Source organism: Tupaia chinensis, unplaced genomic scaffold, assembly GCF_000334495.1.
Source record: "Tupaia chinensis unplaced genomic scaffold, TupChi_1.0 Scaffold000023_1, whole genome shotgun sequence".
Taxonomy (NCBI): domain Eukaryota; kingdom Metazoa; phylum Chordata; class Mammalia; order Scandentia; family Tupaiidae; genus Tupaia; species Tupaia belangeri.
Genome location: NW_006159453.1, coordinates 2738250 through 2747983, shown reverse-complemented (window position 1 = coordinate 2747983; position 9734 = coordinate 2738250). Strand labels below are relative to the sequence as shown.

The 9734-nt window shown below is 38.4% G+C and overlaps 1 protein-coding gene across 1 annotated transcript in view; it reads right to left on the bottom strand.

Annotated features, from left to right (window-relative positions):
• ZNF644 (zinc finger protein 644) overlaps positions 1 to 8293 on the bottom strand; it is a 93455-nt gene extending 85162 nt beyond the window's left edge. The window contains 1 exon segment of the mRNA XM_027770520.1: positions 8227 to 8293. The gene's annotated coding sequence lies outside the window, so the exon portion shown is untranslated.
• Between the last annotated feature and the right edge of the window lie 1441 nt (positions 8294 to 9734).

Below are 9734 nucleotides of genomic sequence, written 5' to 3'. Positions count from 1 at the left end.
AAAAAAAAAAAAAAGAAAAAGTCAGAACTATGAGAATGATGGACAATAGAGCAGCCAGTGGCTACCTTTGCCACTTCAAGAAAGTATGTAGAGGAATGGGACCAGCAGTTAGCATAATGGCTATGTCGCTGGACTCCCATGTAGTCGACCACGGTTCAAGTCCCAGACCCGGTGGCTTAAACTCACGCCAGGCACGTGTGTGTGCGTGCCCAAGATCCCAAGAGGAGAATGGAGGAGAAGGGATTGTGGCATGGCCATACCCCCTGGGGGGTGATTTCCTGCTTTCTGTCTCTCTGTCTCTCTCTGTCTGTCTGGCGAGCGCACGCGCCCTATAGCAAATACCTCTCCAAAAAAAAAAAAGAAAAGAAGAAAGTATGTAGAGGAATGAAAGCATCACAGCAGAGATCTATGCCAAGAAAAAGACATCATCCTAATGATATTCAATATATGCACCCATCAATCCAAAATGCCCCAAATAATCAGTCAAAACAGAAGAGGTAATGCTTATTAACCTTCCCACTGAGTCCTACTACTAATAAAAGTGAGCAAAACATTAAAACCACTGATTTGAAGACAACAGAAAACTAATCCAATGATAAGGAATGACCTAGCCAAGGTTTGAGAAAAAATGGAAATTGAGAGATGTGAACCCAACATTTGGGAGTGCATTTGCAAAGTTATTTGCCAGTAAGAATGTGGAAAGTCCTCTGTATTTCTGATACTGCTGTAGAGCTAAGGATCTCAAACGAGTGGAGGTACAAAGTTCACAAGTGATGGGAACCATTCTAAAGGTTACGTACTTTTTGAGTTGGGACCTCGAAGGACTAAACCCTAAGAAGCCAGAAGTAAACAAGTCTTCACATGCACTACCATCCTACTTGAAGACACCTGAGTGTCCAAACACAAAACTCAATCCTTGCGACCAGTAGATGGTGTCATGGTTATGTCACTGGAACCTCACATAATCAATAGCAGTTAAAGTCCTGGACTTTAAGCAGCTTAAGACACACCGAGTGTGTGTGTATGCATGCCTCAAATCCCAAGAAGAAAATGGAGGAGAAGGGATTGTAGCGTGGCCATCCCTACCCCCCCAGATGATTTCTTGCTTTCCATCTGTCTCTCTGGCGAGTACAACACCCTACAACAAAAATCTCTTTAAAAAAGAAAAAAAAAAATCAATCCTTAAAATTTAATTAACGTGATGTCAGACCACTAGACATCATAGGTATCCAAAACAAATTATCTCTGGGAAAAAAAGAGTATCACCAGAGGCTATCTCTCCAAAAGAAAAAAGAAAAAAAAAAAAGTAAGAATAGGGCCAGCAGATGGATGCCATGGCAGTTAAGGCACTGGACTCCCATGTTGCTGACCCCAGATTTAGTCTCTGATCTGGAGGCTTGGTTTCTCACTTTATCTTTCTCTATTCCTCTCTGGTGAGCACATGTGCTCTACAACAAAGTAAAAAATAACAATAATTAATAAAATAATTATTTTTAAAAAGAATACTAATATGACTGATTTGGAGAAAAATCTTCTCAAACTATACACCTGATTCATAAATAAAACATTTTAAAACTCTCAAAATTCAATAGTAGGAAATCAGCAAAAATACAGTAAGGACCTTCAAAATTCTCCTACTCCATAAAGCCAACAAGAACATTGGCAAAGAATGGCATAATCAACATTTTCTGAACTCAGGAAATTAACCAAAGGCTAGCAGCAATCTGGGAAACGTTTATTAAAGAAAGGCTGAGCTCTGATAAGACCAGCAAGCTTTGTGGCATTTTTACCTTGCCCTATTTCCATCCTCCTCCTACAGCTCTGCAGGAACACTGAAAACCAACAGTCTGGACTGGCCCCATGGTTTAGTGGTTAAGGTTCGAATTGATTTTTCCTTTCTTGTTTCAAAGATGCAATATATCTTAATAAACTCTTGCTCCCATCATTAACTTTTTACTAAGTTTTCCTCTTAAGTGTTTCTATATCCTTCTTTCATATAAGGATTATCTTCAAATGTCTGCTGATCTTTAATCTCATATTTAAGAGTAAAGCACTTAAAACCTGCCTAATAATTCTATGCTGGGACTGGCAGGTGGCATGGCGATTAAGGGTTGGACTCCTACATGGTAGACCATAGTGTGAGTACTGGACCTGGCACTTTGTTTTCTGACTTTCCCTATCTGTCTCTGATCAAATTTTAAAATAAAAATAATAAATTAAATAACTTTTTTGAGATCCCAGATCGTGGTCAGCAGGGGGCTGATGAAGGACAACCCTTCATATGATAAGGGAGCCTTCACGATCTAAATCAACTCTCCAACAAAGTACCCATTCAAACCACCAAAGATCAAATTTAAACTAAAGATCACTTGAACATCAATGAAAAGGTGCAGGTCTGTCTGCCAGTAATTAGTGCTGAAAACTGGAAGCCAGCTACCAAAACCGACCAAGTAATGCAGTCCCACATAGCACTGGTGAATGACCCCCAGCCTGAGCACCCCCTCTGGCTAACCTAGCTAACGAAGACAGTGAAAAAAATTCTGTAAAACTCTGAAGAGTTTACAAAGAAATATGGGGAAAAGCCGCCAGTGGGCTAAAATTTGCCACAACTGAGACAAGCAAGTGTGAGCAGAGACCCCGAGCAGTACATTCAGATACCCCGTGCAAAGCAGGACCCTGAAAACCTGACACGTGCCACCACCTGGCATTCGCTTGTGGCAGTTACTAGCTTTCTACAGTTTTCTTAATCAAAAGTGGTCTAGACAACTGTAAAGAAACAATTAAGAATTTAAGATATCCTAAAAAAAAGTTACTTTTTTTTTTTAATTCTATGCTAACAGGATGATCAACTTGGGTCATTCCCTGGCAGAGCCTCACATTATTAGTTGAGTCTTTTTTCCTCATCAGTTTGCTGTAGGAGGATGAATCTTCCAATTTCACATCTGGGAGGAGGAGTCTGACCAGTATTCTCAAAACTGGAGGGGCAAAAGAGGCTTGAGATAATCCCTAGTTTACAGGTTGATTTTTCTAATCACTGTATTTTGGTACCTTTAACTTGAGCCATGCCTAGAGATCTTTTAAATCATTGCTAGAGGAAAAAAACTTGAACAGTAAGACCCTTACCTGGTATCATCAGTGCTACTTGTTACTACTGACTTTTCTTTTGGAGAGGTTTTTGCTATAGAGCGCGTGCACTCGCCAGAAAGAGAGACAGAGAGAGAGACAGAAAGTGAGAAATCACCCCACCCCACCCCATCCCCCGGGGGAAGGCCATGCCGCAATCCCTTCTCCTCCATCCTCCTCTTGGGATCTTGGGCATGCATGCACACGCGCCTCTAGGTCCAGGACTCGAACCGCGGTTGACTACATGGGAGTTCAGGGACATAGCCATTACGCCAACTGCTGGTCCCTTATTACTGACTTCCAGACAAAGGTAGCTGCAGCCACCAATTCCTGAAGCATTCCAGGGTTTTACGGCATCAATTCTAGGCCTTCCCTGCTTATAGAAGGTTCAGTTTTCTCTGATCTATTGTACAAAACTAGTTACCACTTGCTTTTCTTCCAAAGCTTTACTTCTGTGATCAGCATTCCAGTTTTCTTTCTCCTTGAAGTTACAAAGCCTTTGCCTTTTTTTTTTTTAACCATTATAATAATTCCAGTGGGGGACTGATAGCACACAAAGAAAATTACCATTTAATCCACCTTGTTTAGGTGAATATTCTTCTCATCAGTTTTGATGTGTCACGTGCTCATGATTGTTCAATTTTATAAATAGTAAAAAAATTCAAGTTCCGTAGAACACAGCTTTAATTGTCCATGCAGCTGTTACCTTTTGGTTTTAAAACTTAGTTTTAATATGGTATGGTTTAAAAACTTGACCTATACAAGTTACCTTTTCTAAAATTTCTAATTCTTTCTGAGGTCCATTATATAACTGTTAAAAATCAAAGAAATTTGGGGGCAGTGAGTGGTGCGGTGGTTAACATGGCCAACTGTGGTTCGAGTCCCAGACCCAGTGGCTTGAAATTCACACAGCACACATGTGTATGAGTGCCCAAAATCCTAACAGGAGAACAGAAAGGAAGAGACTGTGGCATGGCCATCATCTCCTGGGGAATAATTTCTCACTTTTTCTCTGCCAAACGCATGTACTCTATAGCAAAAATCTCTCTTAAAAATTTTGAAAAGAATGCATATTTTCTATTGGGAACAAAGTCTGATACACAATTATTCAATAAAACATACTATTAGTCAAAAATCTTAATAGCCTTAATTTTTGTTACCTTCATCTACAGAACCATGGAAGGTGAATTAAAATCTTCTACCAATTTTCTAAAGAAACTACTGTATATATTTCAATGCCATTTGTTTAAATTTATCACACAGAAGTTCAACTCCAGTATTATTTAGTACATCTAATTTTTTTATTAAAGTTTCTCTTTTTTCATTCAATAAACTGGCCTAAAATTAATTATCCATTGCTTGATATTGATGTCACCTTTTGCTTGCAATTTTTAGTATATTTTTACTATTCTTTTTTTTTTTTTTTGGAGAGATTTTTGCTATAGGGTGCGTGTGCTCGCCAGACAGACAGAGACATAGAGACAGAAAGCGAGAAATCACCCCCCAGGGGGGATGGTCACGCTGCAATCCCTTCTCCTCCATTCTTCTCTCGGGATCTTGGGCACGCATGCACACGCACCCGGTGTGAGTTTCAAGCCACCGGGTCCAGGATGCGAACCGCAGTCGACTACATGGGAGTCCAGCGACATAGCCATTACGCTAACTGCTGGTTCCCCTTATTTTTACTATTCTTTATCCTTAAAATTATGTTATTTTGACTTAATAACTTTTTAAAAATCACAGGAAGAATTTTTAACCCACTCTTTAAGTGGAAGGAGGCAGAAAGAGGGAGAAGTCATTTTCTACTAAATTATTAAAAAGCTGTTAGAATGGTATCAGGTAATCAAACCTGAAAGGAAAGTAGGTAAATCAGGCTTGTAAAATAAGATGAACCAGAAGATTAAGCAAAAAATAACCCACCATGGAAAGTCTACTTAGGATGATACCATTTGTTAGCAATACTGCTACAATAAGATAATTTGCTGCCATAGTACAAAACTTCTGAAAAGTCAGGGCCTCTGAAAATTATCTCTAATTCCTCCACCTCTTCCTGCAAAGCTGTTTCAGTAGGATTAACATTTTGAATAGTCTATTGCCCTGCCTTTTCCAACCATTCCTTGTCCTCCTGCATATACTGATTTCTCACTGCTTTTCATATCAACTCTAGAGCCATACCAAGATACAAACGGGAGACTGCTTAAGCCAAAGATTCAGGGCAGGGATTTCAAGAGCGTGCCCTACTCTCATACTGTTCGTTCATCTGAATAAACGAAGAACAGTAAATAGTTCTGTCACTCCTTCTCACCCACACTATTAGGAAAGCTCAAATTTCAGAGATGCAGATGAAATCCCTATTTACCAGTGATAGTAAAGGCAGTCCATTCTCCTTTGCTTTAGCTAATCTGCCTCAATAATTATACCTTTAACCACCAGGATACAGGGTCAGCCCAGCCCCTCTCCTTTCTAATTTCTAGTCCAAACTTCTTTAGATTCCTATAGCTCATGCCACATTTCCAAGCTTATTTTTCATTACATTTATTTAAAATAGACTATATTTTAAATAAGGAAAATGCTTATATCCCACAATTCTCTTCTCTGTGATTTTTAAAATGCCTTTCTCCCCAACTAATATTCTTTCCCTTCCCATCTATCTATACATACTTCTTCAAAATCTAGGTAAAAAATTATTTTTTCAAGCTTTATTAATTAATCTCATCTACTACAGGTCATTCATAGTAAGTCAGCTCAGTAACTCAAACATTTCAAAATTCAGTACCTTCCAAGTTGGGTCTCAGATCATGAGATGTGTACATGTGCATTCCTACTCCTACTGAAATATTAAGTGAGTTTTCTATAACTAGTTAAAAGATGTGAAGCAATAACATAAACAAGATTTTTTTGAATACAAAAAAAAATTTCCCAAGTTAAATTCAAATATAGCATTCATTCTTATCAAAGTACAAAAGCATAGAACATGCCCTCCAACCTGTGTATTTCTGCACACACAAGTCAGTTTGTAAAGCTGTATTAATAACATTGTTTTAAGTTTGTGATTTTGTAAATCTAACCAAAAAAGACTACGTATAGTTTCAATATGTTGGAGATAATAAACTTTTTCAATGTCTACTCTATTAATAATTTTTCTGAAGCCCTTCTTCTATATTTCATAAAACCTACTATAAGAAAAATTGAAAGGGGCTAGCAGGTGGTATGATGGTTAAGGCGCTGGACTCTCACATCCAACCAAGGTACTAGTCCCAGATCTAGAAGCTTGCTTTCTCAGTACCCTCTGCCCCAGTCAAATTAAAATTAATTAATTAATTTTAAAGGCAAAAAAAACCCCTGACAGATGAAATTTTATTGTTTTTTGAAAAACCTATTAAGATTCATGGAGTGGGTCAGCAGGTGGAGTGGTAGTTAAGGCACTAGATCCCATATGGCCAACTCCATAGTTCAATTTCTGGACCCGGCAGTTGAAAGACACACCAGTTATATGCACGTGTGTACCCAAAATCCCAAGAGAATGGAGGAAAAGGGGTTGTGACATGGCTATCCCCCCCAAGGAGTGATTTCACACTTTACCTTTTTGTCTCTGTCTCTCTCCAGCATACTCCCTACTGCAAAAAAAATCTTAAAAAAAAAAAAAAAAAAAGATTCTTGGTGGGAGCAGCAGGTGGCATGATTACGTTGCTTGATTCCCATGTAGTCGACCACGGTTTGAGTCCTGGACCTACGGGTTTAAACTCATGCCAGACATGCCCAAAATCCCTAGAGAAGGAATAGAGAAGAGTCTATACCATGGCCACCCCCCCCCACCCCCCGGGAGGTGAAGACTCTCTTTCTATCTTTCTGTTCTCCCTGTCTCTGGTGAGCACAGTACCCTATAGTAAAAATCTCTCTTAAAAAAAAATAAATAAAAGATTCTTGGAGCAAGAGTATATTAAACACACTTATTACAAATTTCAAAAGATAAAACTTAATACAGATATTTTCATTCATAAGTCACAAAGCATTTGTAATCAAATGTTAATGAGAAAGTTTTCTGTCCATTTTTCGTGCAATTTACAAAACAAATTCATTCCTTAAAATTAGACATACTATTAATAGAATGTGAAGATACAGATTTTCACTGTTATGTTACTTTTTACAACTTTATTATAAGCAACACTTATTCAGAAAAATTCTCCCCAAAATCACCAATTAAATGTTGTTAAACAATAAGATTCATTTTTTTAGTATTTATGAAAAATAATGCTGCAACTATTAATCCCACTTAAGGGAAAAAAATGATTTAAGCACTGGAAGTAAAAATCATGACTAAAATTTTTTATTTCATACTATATAAAGTCTTATTCATTGGCTTTCTACCCATATGAACTTTTATGAAATTGCCTATAAGGTAATATTCTAGTTGTTTATATATTAAATGTCAAAATCGTTCTCGCTGACAGATGGTTACTCATCTGTAAACAGAAGCATACCAATTTATTCCTGCCTCTAGATCGCACTCAGAAATACTGAAATACCTTACTAAGCAGCCTGAAATGCCTGGAAGCTAGCTTACATAATGCCTGGAAGCTAGTTAGAGGCTCCAAAAGGCACCTATATAAGGAGGCGAGCCAAGACCTCCTGTACCTACTTCTTGGCTATATGCCTAGAGAATACTGTAAAGAGAGCAGTCAGACAACTTCGTTACCTATGGAAGCAATTAAAATCTCTGCATTCCTAACACATTTTCAAGTCACACAACTAACCTGTAAAGGGTTACTATTAATAAAACTAAGAGGCTCCATTCTGATTTTGGCATAAACCATACTGGAGGGGGGGAAAACACACAGAAGGGCAATAGTACCCATTAACTATCATTTGATTTACTTTCAAATTTATATAACGATACCAAAAGAACAAGAAAAGAGAAAGATATATCAGCTCTCTGAAAGGACAAATATGCCATAAGAAGTTCAGAAGCAAACAAACTATTTTATGGTGATACAGGGCAAAATAGTGGGTACCTCTGTGAGGCAGAATCAACAGAAGTAGAAATAAGACAGCTTTTTCAGTGCAGAAAATTTCTAAACTTTGATCTGGGTAAAAGTTAGTTACCTGGACATATTTATTTGTAAAAATTCACTGAGTTGTACTCATAGGATTTGTGTTCTTCACCATATGTACATTATGCCTAAATGAAAAATTTAAAAACAAGTCACCAATAATGGCCAAATCTAAAAATCTTTTTTGGATTTTTACCATTTTTGATGGATCTCCATCACACTATTAATCACAGAGTATTAATATTCCCTAAATAGGGAAACAGAAGTTGGCATAATGGCTATGTCACTGGACTCCCACGGTTTGAGTCCCGGACCTGGTGACTTAAACTTGTGCCAGGTTCAGGGACCAGCAGTTAGCGTAATGGCTATGTAGCTGGACTCCCACCCCCCACGTAGTTGACCGCCGTTTGAGTCCCGGACCCAGTGGCTTAAACTCACGCCAGGCGCGTGTGCATGTGTGCCCAAGATCCTGAGAGGAGAATGAAGGAGAAGGGATTGCTGCGTGGCCATCCCCCCTGAGGGGTGATTTCTCGCTTTCTGTCTCTCGGTTTCTGTCTGTCTGGCAAGCACACGCACCCTATAGCAAAAACCTCTACCAAAAAAAAAAAAAAACTTGCGCCAGGTTATGTGCATGCATGCCCAAGATCCCAAGAGGAGAATGGAAGAGAAGGGATTGTGGTGTGGCCATCCCCCCTGGGGGTGATTTCTCACTTTGTGTCTGTCTTTCTGGTGAGCGTATGTGCCCTATAGCAAAAACCTCTCAAAAAAAAATAAAAAAATAAAAATTCCTAAATGGGTTCATTCCCCTATGAAGATTTACAAAGCTTTTGTTAATAAGTTCCTCCCAGCATTTTTCTTGGTCTGTGTCATTTTAACTGTAAATATTAATTAAATAGTCATCAAATGCTCATGTATAAAACATGGATTAGACATGCTCTAATATACCATCTCTCTCTCTCTCTCTCTCTCTCTCTCTCACTCACACACACACACACCTACCTAACCAAATTCCCTCAACAGGATTTAAGCCTCTCTATTATCTGGTTTCAAGTTAATTCTAATTTCCATCTCTTCTTTATAGGAACGGTCTTTTCAAACATTCTCTATTCTCAGCTATCCTTTAAGGTTCAGTTCAATGTCTACTTTATCCTTTCTCCCTACAAGACTACTGTCTATACCTGCACTTCCAAATAACCAGATGTAGCTACTGAGCACCATTAATTTGGGCTAGTTTAGAATGGGATGTGTATGTAATATCACCAGATTCTTTTAAGAATTAAATTGAACTTTATTTATTTACTTACTTATTTATGTATTTTGACCAGAGAGGGGCGAAGTGAGAGTGAGAGAGTGAGAGTGAGAATGAGAGTGAGAGAGAGAGAGAAAGTGAGAAAATAAGCCACCAGGTCCAGGACTCAAAATGTGCTTGGCCATGTGGGAGTCCAGTGCCCTTAACCATCATGCCACCTGCCAGCCCCAATATCACCAGATTCTTAAGACTCAGTATGGAAAAACCAGAATGTAAAACATTCAATCATGTTTATGTGTTGAAATATTATT